Here is a 12809-nt window from a genome sequence, read left to right as displayed (position 1 = left end):
AGCAAAACTTCAGAAGGAGAACTAAGCAATGAGGAGAGAGCCAACCTATCTGATGGAGAATTTAAAGCTCTGGTAATCAAAATGCTCACAGAACTGACTGAGCTTGGTCGAAAAATGAAAAAACAAATGAAAGATACCCAAAATGAAATAAAGCAAAATATTCAGGGAACTAACAGTGACAGGAAGAAAACCAGGATTCAGAGAAATGATTTGAGACAAAAGGATGAAATAAACAGCCAACCAGAACAGAATAAAGAAACAAGAATTCAAAAAAGTGAAGAGAGACTTAGGAATCTTTGGGACAACCTGAAATGTTCCAATATCGAAATTATAGGGGTGCCAGAAGGAGAAGAACAACAGCAAGAAATTGAAAATTTATTTGAACACTTAATGAAGGGAAACTTCCCCAATCTGGCAAAGGGAATAGACTTCCACGAAGTCCAGGAAGCCCAGAGTCCCAAAGAAGCTGGACCCAAAGAAAAACACAACAAGGCACATCACCATTAAGTTACCCAAGATTAAAGATAAAGAGAGAATCTTAAAAGCAGCAAGAGAAAAGGAGACAGTTACCTACAAAGAAGTTCCCATCAGACTATCAGCTGATTTCTCAAAACAAACCTTGCAGTCAAGAAGGGGCTGGAAAAAACTATTTGAAGTCATGAAAGGCAAGGACACAACCCAAAATTACTCTATCTGGCAAAGCTTTCATTTAGAATGGAAAGGCAGATAAAGTGTTTCCCAGGTAAGATCAAGTTAAAGGAGTTCATCATCACCAAGCCCTTATTATATGAAATGTTAAAGGGACTTATCTGAGAAAAAGAAGATAAAAAATATGAACAGTAAAATGACAGCAAACACAACTATCAACAAATGAACCTAAAAGAAAAACAATGAAAACAAACACTAAGCAAACAACTAGAACAGGAACATAATCAGTGAAATGGACATCACATGAAGGGATTTCAGTGGGAAGACAGAAGGGAAGAATGGGGGGAAAAGGTACAGGGAAGAAGAAACATAATTGGTAAGCATAAAATAGACAGGGAGAGATCAAAAATGGTATAGGAAACAGAGAACTCAAAGAACTTATATGTACAACCCATGGACTTGAACTAAGGGGGGTAAAAGCTGGAGGGCTGGGGGGTGCAGGATGGAGGCGGGTTAAAGGGGGAAAATTGGGAAGACTGTAATAGCATAATCAATAAAATATACTTTAAAAAAGAATATAATATTTTAGCCCTGGCTGACATAGCTCAGTTGATTGAGCACAGACTGCGAACCAAAGCATTGCAGGTTTGATTCCCAGTCAGGGCACATGCCTGGGTTGCAGGCCACGGCCCCTAGCAACTGCACATTGATGTTTCTCTCTCTCTTTCTCCCTTCCTTCCCTCTCTAAAGATAAATAAATAAAATATTAAAAAAAGAATATTTTAAAAATGAAGTAACCCACATCCTCACAAAAATCCTGAACATATTGCTATAAGTATGCAGCATATTAATATATGTTTATGTTAATGTATATATGCATATCATTTAGTGTATATACCAAATTTTATGTCTTTGCTGCACTAGTCCATGTGTCTAAAAGTCAAATGACACCTTCACCCTAACCAATGATCAACCTTTGATTGGCAAATTCCTACTCATCCTACCAAACTCATGCATCACTTCCCCCAGAAAGCCTTTCCCACTCCATTCCTTAGTAATGCCTACTCATGTCTGTGTTGCTGAACTCACCACTTCCATGTATAAGCATCTGTGCATCCTTCTTTCACATTAGACACTGAGGTCTTTCAAGATGGGGACAGTGCCAGGCTCTTCTTTGCTTTCCCTCTCCATATACCCTCCCCAAACACATGTAATCCAGTGCCTTGCACCCAGCATGTACTTGACATAGGTGCTTAACAGCTTAAGCTCTCTTCCCCATGCTTGTTCTTGCTTATTGATATGCCTAGAATTGACTGTGTGCATGTGTTCCAAATACATTATTCAAGTGTAAACATTTCAATCCCAGCCAGGCAGCAGAATGCAGCTGATTTCTCTGATCGGGGTCTCCCCTGGGAACTGTGGCTTTGGAACAGTAAAGCACATAAATGAGTCATAGAGAAGGTACCTGGAACCCATTAGCAATGGATAAATTGTCATTACCATAATCTATCAGGGGTTTTCAGCCTACGTGATTTAGAATTGATCAAACCTTGGAAGCAGTGGATGGGGCACAGAGTATATTTTCACTAGGACTTGCTTTACTGTTTGATCTGTCTTCAGTCAACATAAATTTTTCACATCATTACTTAGGAAACCAACACAAATCCAAGTTTCACCAAGAAAGGAGAATTGATCTCTTCAGGGAAATCATTATGGCTGGCTTATTTTGAATGCAGCTCTAATTCAGAACCAGGAGCACCAAAATCAGCTTAACTAAGTTTACCAATATATGTCAGGTTTCCAGAGTTTAAGTGAAAACAATATAGATAGCTAGAAGAAGTAAATTATTTAAATGGAAGCAGGCTAAGTCAATAAGAGTTCTAAATCCAGTTCTTAAGCCTAAGTCAGGAGCACAAGATATCTGAGGCAAAGTCAGGTCAGCAAACTGTCAGAACTATTAAAGGCCATTGAGAGCTTCATAAGAAGAAGACCCATGTCTCACTCATCCTTATGTCTCCTCTCTTCTATACTTAGCACTCTCCTTAGATATTAAAAGGAGGGGGAAGCCAAACAAAAAGAAGAACATTTTTCAGTAATTAATCTTTAAAGTTTTAATAATTAAGCCATTAGGCCTAAAGCACTCAGAAATCAATTTGGTTTTATTTACACTGAATGATAGTAGGGGATAGGCCTCTTCTTCATGACATAATGCAGTGATGTCCCTGGATTATTTCTGATACGCTGCTGCTAACTCCCAAATCTCAGTCTTATTCACATAAAGTAGTAAACACATGTTCCTGGTCAATTTTAGACTCTTCTTCAGGTGGCAAGTCAGAGCCCCAGACTCCTATTAACACACGGCTCTTTGTTTCCCAATTCATGATACCGAAGGTGCTACACGTACCAGGTGGGAAAGAAACATGGAGGAATAAGTATGATATTTTTCTCATGGATTGGCCTGAAAGTGGCGTACATTATTTTTACTCATAGTCTATTGACCAGAACTGAGTTACCTGGCTGCTCCTAACAGCAAGGGAGTCCAGGAAGGCTAGTCTTCCCAAGGAAGAAATCATGGGTCTGTTAAATAGTTAGCAGACTCTCACAGTCTCCTTTTCTGTTTCTCATTTCTCAGATGGATAAGGGGATGCAAAGAAAACTTCCAATTTGAGACTATGAAATCTGAACTTAATTCACCACTTCCAGCTTATTCTTCCTCTAAAAATGTAATACCACCTTGGAAGAACCCTGCGGGAATCTGACAATTTTCCAGTTGAGCAAGTTAGGTGACCAGAATTAGAATTGCCCTCTGTACCTGTCTTACTGTGCAAGTAACAAAAGTTACCCATGTTTCTATTCATTTGATCATTCATTAAACATTAAATATTTATTCAGCATCTACTTTTTGGAAAGAACCGTGCTGGCTAAACAGGGGAGACAAACAATACAGCTCTAGGAAGAAGGGGTGATTTGTCAGGTGAGCTGGCTTCAAGTTCTATAATCAAGTCATAGCCCAGAGTCAGGCCAGGTTCTGGCCTATTTTAGATGCTAACCAAAGAGAAATGATTCCCCTGAGCCCTGGCACCCATGTGTATATGAATTTCCCACTTTGGTTCGCTGGATCCCTACTCTACAAACCCTGGTCCCCGCACATAGCCCATCCTGATGATGTTCCCTGCATATGCCTTTCTGCTTATTTGCATCTTTTTAAAAACATTTTATTTATTTTTAGAGAGAGGAGAAGGGAGGGAGAAAGAGAGAAAGAGAAACATCAATGTGTGGTTGCCCCTTGTGCACCCCCTACTGGGGACCTGGCCCACAACCCAGGCATATGCCCTGACTGGGAATACAACAGGCACCCTTTGGTTTGCAAGTCAGTGCTCAATCCACTGAGCCACACCAGCCAGGGCTGCTTATTTGCATCTTGATTACTATTTGATTGCAATCTCTCTGTATTTTATTGTATACAAACAAAGTTATCATCTTTCAAGATGACTGAAATGCAAAACTCTGAGTCATAAAAATAAGATGTTAAAACTTTATGTTTGTTTTTTACTACAAAAGATGCTTGTAGTAGTTTCTACTAGAAGAAAGGACAGCAGAGAGAATGCTCCACATCTGACCCTAGCACCCCCTTTCTTCTGTGGCCCTGGTGCTCTGCATCTCCTGTGGAAGCAATCTGCTCTGCTGGATGGATGGTCCAAGATCAGCCCCCTTCATGCAGGACCTCTCCACCCCCTCTCCAGAAGCAATGGCCCAGCTGCTGAGGGCCTCTCCAGGCTGAGAAGGGCTTGGTGATCATTCACATGGAAGGAGAGGTGTTTGAAAACAGAGTCTAATCTCTCTCTCTTTCTCTCTCTCTTTTTTGTGGCTCCTGCTAGGAATCTTACTCATTTAGCAAGTATTAACTAAAGGCCTACCAGTGATTTTTTAAAACTATTTAAATATTCCTTTACCATTACAGGTTACACAATGGCTCCACCACCTCATCAGTCTTTCTGAGCTCTTCCTCTGCTCTCCTTTGTTGCAAAGTCAAACAAACACATATGTGTGACCCTAGCCTTTGATGAAGGTCAGCAACAGTAAATGCTAAAGTGGTCATAGTGCATAGAGAAACAACAAGAAAGAACAGCCTTTGCTTCTCAATGCTTGATAGCTAAAAACACAACAATAAACTTTCTACTTTTGGAAGGAGGAGCTAGATGGCTCCACCCACAGATAGCCTTGGAAACTCTGTGTTTCTACCAAATTAGAAAACTGAGACTAGAGGATAAATTTATTTGCAAGGAAAAGTGCCAATATCATTGTGAGTAAGAGCTTCCTGTGCACTAGCCTTCTCTCACACAGAAAAGTGTTAACACCTTATGTGTGTGCCATACTGTGCTAGGTGCTGTGGGGTACACAAAAGAAATTTAAGTTACAGCCTCTTCCCTACAGCATCCAACAATAGGCCTTAATGAAGCCACTGAATAACAATTCAAGGCAACATGTGACTAAGTACTATGTGCATGGGCCAGAGAATATGTGCTGGAAGATAACAGAGTTGGGAAAAAGGTGCAGGGCTGGTGCAATAGAGAAGACCCTAGTGAGGAAGTGGTAGAACAGCAGGACCCAGCTGGACACTGACTGTGGTAGCCGAGGAGAGGGAGAAAGAACCCCAGGCATAGGAGGCAGTGTTAGTTTAGTGTCAGAACCTGAGTGAGCAGATTCCTACATCAGGCGGGGTGGATCCAGCTGACTGGTACAGAAGTATTTTTTCAGACAGGCAGAAAGAGACAAATGAATGATGAAACCAGGTCATGGGGGGTTAAAAAGGATGTTCCAGGAGAAATGGGGGAGTCACTAAAGGCTTTGAAGTTTTAGGAGGACAATTTGGAATTTAATACAGTGGTATAGGTCTGTGTGGGACACTGTCTTTTGGGACAGTGACTATATGTTGAAGGACCTTGTGTAATTTGTTTCCTGGTTCCATATAGGAAATAAAGAAGAAAAGAAAGGAGAAGAAGAAGGAGAAGAAGGAGAAAAGATAAAGCAGAATTACATCCTACATGATTTTAAAATGGAGTTCTATTTACAAAAATTGGAAAGACTAAAGGAAAAATATATTTGAGAAGATGGGGTCATGTGAAATGTCTGAAGTTCAAGATAATAGGGATGTACATGGAGACATCTTTGAAGCAATGGGTGAACTAGCTCTTGAACTTGTATGAGAAGTTGAGATGTGGACATCAATTGGGAAAGTCACCAGGATATGTACAACAGTAAAAATGGGGCAGAACTGGCTCAAGGAAGGAAAGAAGGTTTGGTTTTGTTTTTTAAAGAGGGGAATGGCAAAACGAAAACACAAGCAGGGGACAATAATAAGGTTAAAAGACCCATGTCAACCTGGAAAGAGTTAACTGCATCATATAGAACAGGCAAAAAAATTGACATCCAAGCCATAGAAATAATTTCTCAAAAAAGCACCACTAATTACCTCATTGAAAAATAGTTAAGTATACAAATAGAAAACTAAAATACAAATGGCCATATGCATTCGAAGGAGCATCTGGGACTTACCAGAGACCCACCGCGATGTGACAGTGACATGGGGCCACGTCAGAATGCCCTTGCCCCTCCTCACTAGCTGTGAACACTTGGGCCAGGTTTTAAACTTCATTTTATAATCTGTAAAATGAGAATGATAGCAATAGAAACTATCTGAAAGGCTTGGGGTGAAGATTAAATAAGTTATTGTATGTAAACTGCTTAAAATAGTGTCTGGCACAGAATAAGTGCTATATAATTGTTAGCTGTTACTAATAATAAATAGAAATTAAGATAACAATGATATATAATTTTTTACCCACTGATTTTCAACAATTTTAAAGCATGATCATATCAAGCACTGACAAGGATTTGAGTGAAACAATATAAACTGTGAGTGGGAATGTAAATTGGTACATCTACTTTATATAAAAAGAATTGCATATTTTATAAAATTGAAAATATGGAGTATTTGAAAATACTCCATGTATTTTCATGGAGTATTTTTGAAAAATTGAAAATACAAAATACTTTGTAACCAACAATTCTACCTCTGACTAATGTACCTTACAGAAATTACCACAGATGTGTACAAGAAAAACATGTCCAAGGATGTTGACTTACAGCATTAATTTTTTTGTTACTAGCACAATTTTGGAAAGAATGCAAATGCCTATAGATAGGGGAATTCATCACACAATAACTCAATATATTTAATATAGTTAATAATAGAATACCAGATAGCAATGGAAAGAAATAAACACAAATCTCTGTAAATGTATGGCATGGCCAGTGACAGCATGACACGCAGCCTGGCACCTCCATGTCGTTAATGGATGGCTGCGTCCTAACAGCCATGGGCAGGAACTGTGATGCTGCCTCTGAGAACTGCTGCAGAGGGCTGGGAAAGGGGAGCTTGGCAGAAGGGAACTTCACTTTCTAATGTTTATTTCTGCAAAAATAAAAAGGAACACTAGATGCAAAGAAGGTGAATTTCTAAGTTACTGATTTCGGATGGTGAAGATATGCATGTGAGTTATGTTATTATTTGTACTATTCTATAGTTTTAAATATTGAAAAAATATAAATTGCTCTTTGAACAGATGTTCTGGGTGTCATCTAAAATATGTCAGGAGAAAAAGAAGAATAGCAGTGAAAGGCGGCAGAGGAATGGACCTTAGAAATAGCATGCTTGGAGGGAGGGGTAGGCAACAGGCCCAGCCACGACATGGGTAATTCGCAGAAAAAGAGGAGCCGGCGCTTAGAGGTCCTGTGACCTATGGAAGAGATAAGGGCAGGAGAGAGGGATCTAATCACTCTGAAGGGAGAGTGAGAAAATAATTGACCAAGGAACAGACTGCAGGCTTGGGTGCATATTTTGTAAGAGAGGAGTCCCATCAAAGTCAGCAAGCGAGTATGGAGTAGCTCCTGGGTGCTGTGGAGTAGCAGGTATAAGCAAGTGATTCCGGAAGTGTGGCTATGAAGGGAAATAATGGTGACATCATGGAAGACAGAGAGTTACTAGAGGAGAGAGTCTGGGTCCAGAGTGTATACTGGTTCAAGATGCCCCAACCCCTGCTCTTGGTAGAACAAAAGGAAAGAACCTGTGGTTATGGGAGAGTTAACAATGCTACAAACAATGGAAAAGCAGTGGGGTAAACCCCCTCAAGAGCTGCACAGGGATGGAATCCAGGAAGACCCCATTCCAAGGGGCAGAGCTCCTGCTGGATTTATTCCCAGTGCCAGGGGTGCCTAGAGAATTAGTTTGTGTGGAGGCCAGCTTCCTGCAGCCACCCACGAGGAGAGCTGGCAGCATTCCCCAGGGCGGGGGCCGCACAGCAGATGCACACTTTCTCATTAAGGGACTTGCATATGGAGTGAAGACACCTCTCCCCTCGCCCACCCTGGCTCCCGCCCTCACTTGCATCGCAGGCTGCCAGCTTCCCAGCTCCCTGCACACAGAGCCAAGGCAACTGGGCCGGCAGCAGGCAGCTGGGACTGTGTGCAGGGTGCTGAGCAGAGGCAGCGCAGGCTCCACTGGTCGCTCAACATGCCTACCCACCCCCCTTCGGAGATTGCAGGGCCTCTCTCAGATGTGACAGAAACAGTCACAGACAAGAGGACTCATTATTTTCGCTTTCACTGCTCAGTGATCTCTGCTTCCACCTGAAATCCTCCTGGGAGGCAGCCCTATCCAGTGGGAGAGGGAGGAGGGCAACAGAAGAAAAGAAGAATCATCACCCTACTCAAGGACAGCTTACTGCTGAGTCCCCCCAGGTCCTGGTCTTCCTCTCTTAGACTTAATGGTTTTGTGTAAGAGGCCTGTGTCCGCAGAGAAAATACAAGGCCCCATCCCTGTCACCTTCCCATCAGGACAGGGCTGAGGCCTGAGAAAGCTCTGAGAACTGGGAATATCAGGCTGGCTCCTTGGTATGAAATCAGTCACTAACAACACTCAACCATAAGCTATCCTGAATGTATATTGAAGTTAGAGTAGCTTTTTCCACCAGATTATGTAAATTGCAAAATTTTGGAGAAGGTTATCGAAGTCAAAATTTTCTGTTTTTTTAGTGTCCCTGCTTTGCATGTGGCCCATTCACATCCTGGGTGTGCATGGTCAGTAATCCTGACACAGAAACATGCACTGGTATAATGTGCACACAAGTTCTTACCATGTACAAGGAACAAACACAAATACAGACATAAAACTTGCTTGCTCCTGTCTCTGTTCATTGCTCCTTCCTCCCCATCAATTAAAGTAAATCCCTGCTCCCTCAAAATTACCTTGCTAATGTCCCTCACCAGGAACCCCCTTCTCTGACAAATCCCTCTGTAGCAATGTTGCCCAATTTGATGTCAAGAATTGAAATCTGATTTCCACTTCCTACATGTGTGACTTTGAGCAAATCACTGGATATCTGTTTGTGCCCCCACATTCATTTTAGGATAGGCTCAAAAATAATTCCTCAAAAACATTACTAGGCAAATTCAATGACGTAAGGTATATCTGAGTACTGTTTAGTCTGGGTCCTTTTGTAAATGAAAGCCAGGCGCCAAGATGGCATTGGCAATGAGACTCATTAGGGCAATGCTCAGGAGAAACATGGGGAGCCAGAGGAGGCTGAAGGTGCTGTCAGACCATCATGCAGACCTGATTCTGTGAGAGCGAGAGGAAAGGAATGAGAAAAGATCAGCGACTGCAAGGAAGTGCTAAGGCATTTTAGCAAGACCCTGGAGTTTTCTGGTGAGAATTACCTGTCAGAGAGCTGGTACATAAAATGGAAGAGAAAATTTATTGGCATGGGGAACTCCCTCAGGATATGGGGCTTAAACCCTGGCAAGGACCTGGGAAGGAATCAAACATGCAGATGGACTGATTCTTGGAAGCTTGGAGAATGGATGGCCTGGTTTCAGTCACTGAGAATGCTTGAACTATCCTGGCAGAGGCTAGAAGGAAGAATAAAGAAGCCAGGGGAAGTGGGCATGCTGGAAATGCTGGAATGGGTATATTATGTGAAGCCAGAAGACCCACTACAGATTCATGATCCACAAGGGGACTTTAGGACAAACACATGCTAAGGCCACCAGGCATGTGCTGGTGAGAGGGGCACTTAGCATCCCTGAGAGACATTCAGTGGCAACTCACCTCTTCAAGTCCTGGCCAGTGGTAGGAGAGATGCTCACAGTATGGGGCTGATTAATTTCAGTGAGGATAACAGGGCCCAGAGTAATGGAGGCCAGGTGTTGGTACTTAACTGCCAGAAAGCCAGGAGGCAACAAATACTATGTCTGAAAAGGCTAGAGGACCAGCCAAGGGGTCTTAACTCACAGAGTCTCAGTGATGACAGAGAGATCACAGTATGCCAGGGGCAAAACAGATGAATAGCCAACTGCATGTGGTCTGACACTGAAACAAAAACAGACAGGCAAGAACAGAGGAGCTTGAGGCCAAGTGTGGTCATACTAAAACAGTCCTTGTTTAGTTTCCACACCTGAGTCAATTATCAGCTTCAGAACCATGGAGTGAAGAGTTGGCTGCATTGCTAGGAGGTAGGACCTAGCAATGCTATGGCAGGTGGAGACAGTGATGATTTCCCAAGTTCTTTCCCCAAGGGAGCTATAACCACTGTATCAGGTACACTGGAGAAAGAGAAATATCCAGACACATTAAGGACTAGTGAACATAGCATCTAGGTGCAGTGAAACTCAGAGACCCAAAGTGTCATCATGCCTGTGAGTGTGGGAATTTATGGGGGTCGAGCAATACAAAATGAGAGTGGCGTCCAGTAGGCCCACTGGGTCCACAGATCCACCCAATGGCTATTTCCTTAGTTCCTGGCTATGTAGTTAGAATTTCTTATATACCTGGCAGTTGGATTAAGCCTATTTTTGATATAACTTATATAAATTTGGGTTCCCCAAGAAGCAGCTACAAATATGGGATTAGATAAACAAAAATTTTACTGGGGAACAGCTGGGAAGAAAATGGGGAAAACATGAAAAGAGTAGGGGAGACGTATCAGCCCTTGATGCAGGTGTCCCGTGAAAGAGGAAGAGAGAAAAAGGAGGTATGGAGTACACTGTGGTTCTCAGAAAGATTTGATGAGGTGAAGAGGGTGTCCTCAAGCCAAAGGCACACCTCTGAGAGTCTAGTCTTGCCTTTCCCAAGAACAGGCCTGCCTGTTCCACTCTTCACTGACCAGTGCAGCCATGGGAAGTGTGGTCTGGGCACAGGTGTGGTGATAGGTGTCAGAGCACAGCAGCATGAACTAGTCTCCCACCCCAAGCAGGAGACCTGAGAAGGGTGATCCCATGTCCACCACAGGGTCCCCACACAAGTAAGTACAAGACCCTCTCTTCCCTTGTTCCCTGACTCGGTACAGTCTGAATTTGCATGTGGCTAGTTGAAATTGATTTTCAGAGTTTTTAGCACTCATGTAGAATTCAATAACTCTGCCAACATTTATTGAGCATTTACTAAGTACCAAGTTATATGCTAAGCCCTCAATGTGAAAAAAGTTAGAGGTGGTCCCTGATCGTATGGTGTTTGCTATCTGATAGAAGGAAGCAAATGTGTGAACAAATGGAGCAAGGAGATATTAAATGTCTGTGACAAACCCTTCATATCACAAAGTGAACTAAATGGGAGAGGTGTCTGTCATAAGTGGTTTGTAAGACAGGGGTGGTATCAAGCAGAGTCTGGAAAGATGAGGAGGTGTTTCCCAGGTGAACAGGTCAGTGAGGGTGCTGGGGTGCTAAAGATCCATCATGAACAACATAGTATACCTTGAAAGTTGCAAATAATTGAATATGTCTGGAATTCAGGATGCCAGGAAAGGAGCAGCAAGTGACAAAACTGACCTCAAGGCCAGATCATGGAGGCAGATTATATTGGCTTGCTAAGGGACAGGATCCTGTCCTGTCAAGCTGTGAGAGGTTACTGATGCTCTAGGGACAACACCATGGCCAGATTCACATTCTTAAGATAAAACACTCTGATAGGTTGTCAGAGGGTGGATGATCAGTAAAAAGATGGGTTCAGAGAGTTCATTCTGATAATTCTGAACAGAAAGGATGAGAGTTTGCTATATCTAGATGGTTGTGGAGATGCAGAGGCGAAGATGCATAAAAGGGATGAAAATAAAAAGACAACCCATTGAATGGGAGAACATATTTGCCAATGATACATCTGATAGGGGATTAATATCCAAAATAGACAAAGAGCTTATACAACTCAACTTCAAAAACCCAAACAATTCATTAAAAAATGGGTAGAGGACCTGAATATGCACTTCCCCAAAGAGGATATACAGATGACCAATAGACATATGAAAAGATGCTCAGCATCAGTAATCATCGGAGACATGCAAATTAAAACCACATTAAGATACCATCTTACACCCATCAGAATGGCTATCATTAATAAATCAACAAACAAGTGCTGGTGAGGATGTGGAGAAAGGGGAACCTTAGTGTACTGGTGGGAATGCAGACTGGTGTGGCCATTATGGAAAACAGTATGAAATTCCTCAAAAAATTAAAAATAGAACCACCTTATGACCCAGTGATTCCACTGCAGGGTACATACTCACAGAAATCTGCAGCACAGATTTGAAGGAAAATATGCACTTTGATCTTCACTACAGCATTGTTGTTTACAATAGCCAACCTATGGAAGCAACCCACATGCTCATCAATAGATGAGTGGAATATATAATGGAATACTACTCAGCTATAAAAAGGAATGAAATCTTACCATATACAACATCATGGATAGACCTAGAGGGATCTTTTTTTTTTTTTTTTCAGAAAAAGACTATGATATGATTTCACTTATATGTGGACTCCAACAAACAATAAAAATGAACAAGAACAACAACAACAACAACAAAAAAACAGAAATAGACTCATAGATATAGAGAACAGACTGACGGTTGCCAGAGGGCAGGGGGGTGGGAAGCTGCGTGAAAATAGTAAAGGGATTGAGAAGTACAGATTGGTAGTTATACAATAGTTAAAGGGATGCAAAGTACAGCATAGGAATAATAAGTTAATAATACAGGAATAAGGAATAATAATAATATTCCTGTATTAGGAATATTAAGGAATAACAGGAATAATAAGGAATAATACAGTTA

This window comes from Phyllostomus hastatus, unplaced genomic scaffold (assembly GCF_019186645.2).
Source record: "Phyllostomus hastatus isolate PE091 unplaced genomic scaffold, TTU_PhHast_1.1 phas_scaffold_193, whole genome shotgun sequence".
Lineage (NCBI taxonomy): Eukaryota > Metazoa > Chordata > Mammalia > Chiroptera > Phyllostomidae > Phyllostomus > Phyllostomus hastatus.
The sequence above is the reverse complement of the archived record's forward strand: the minus strand, read 5'-3'. Positions refer to the sequence as shown.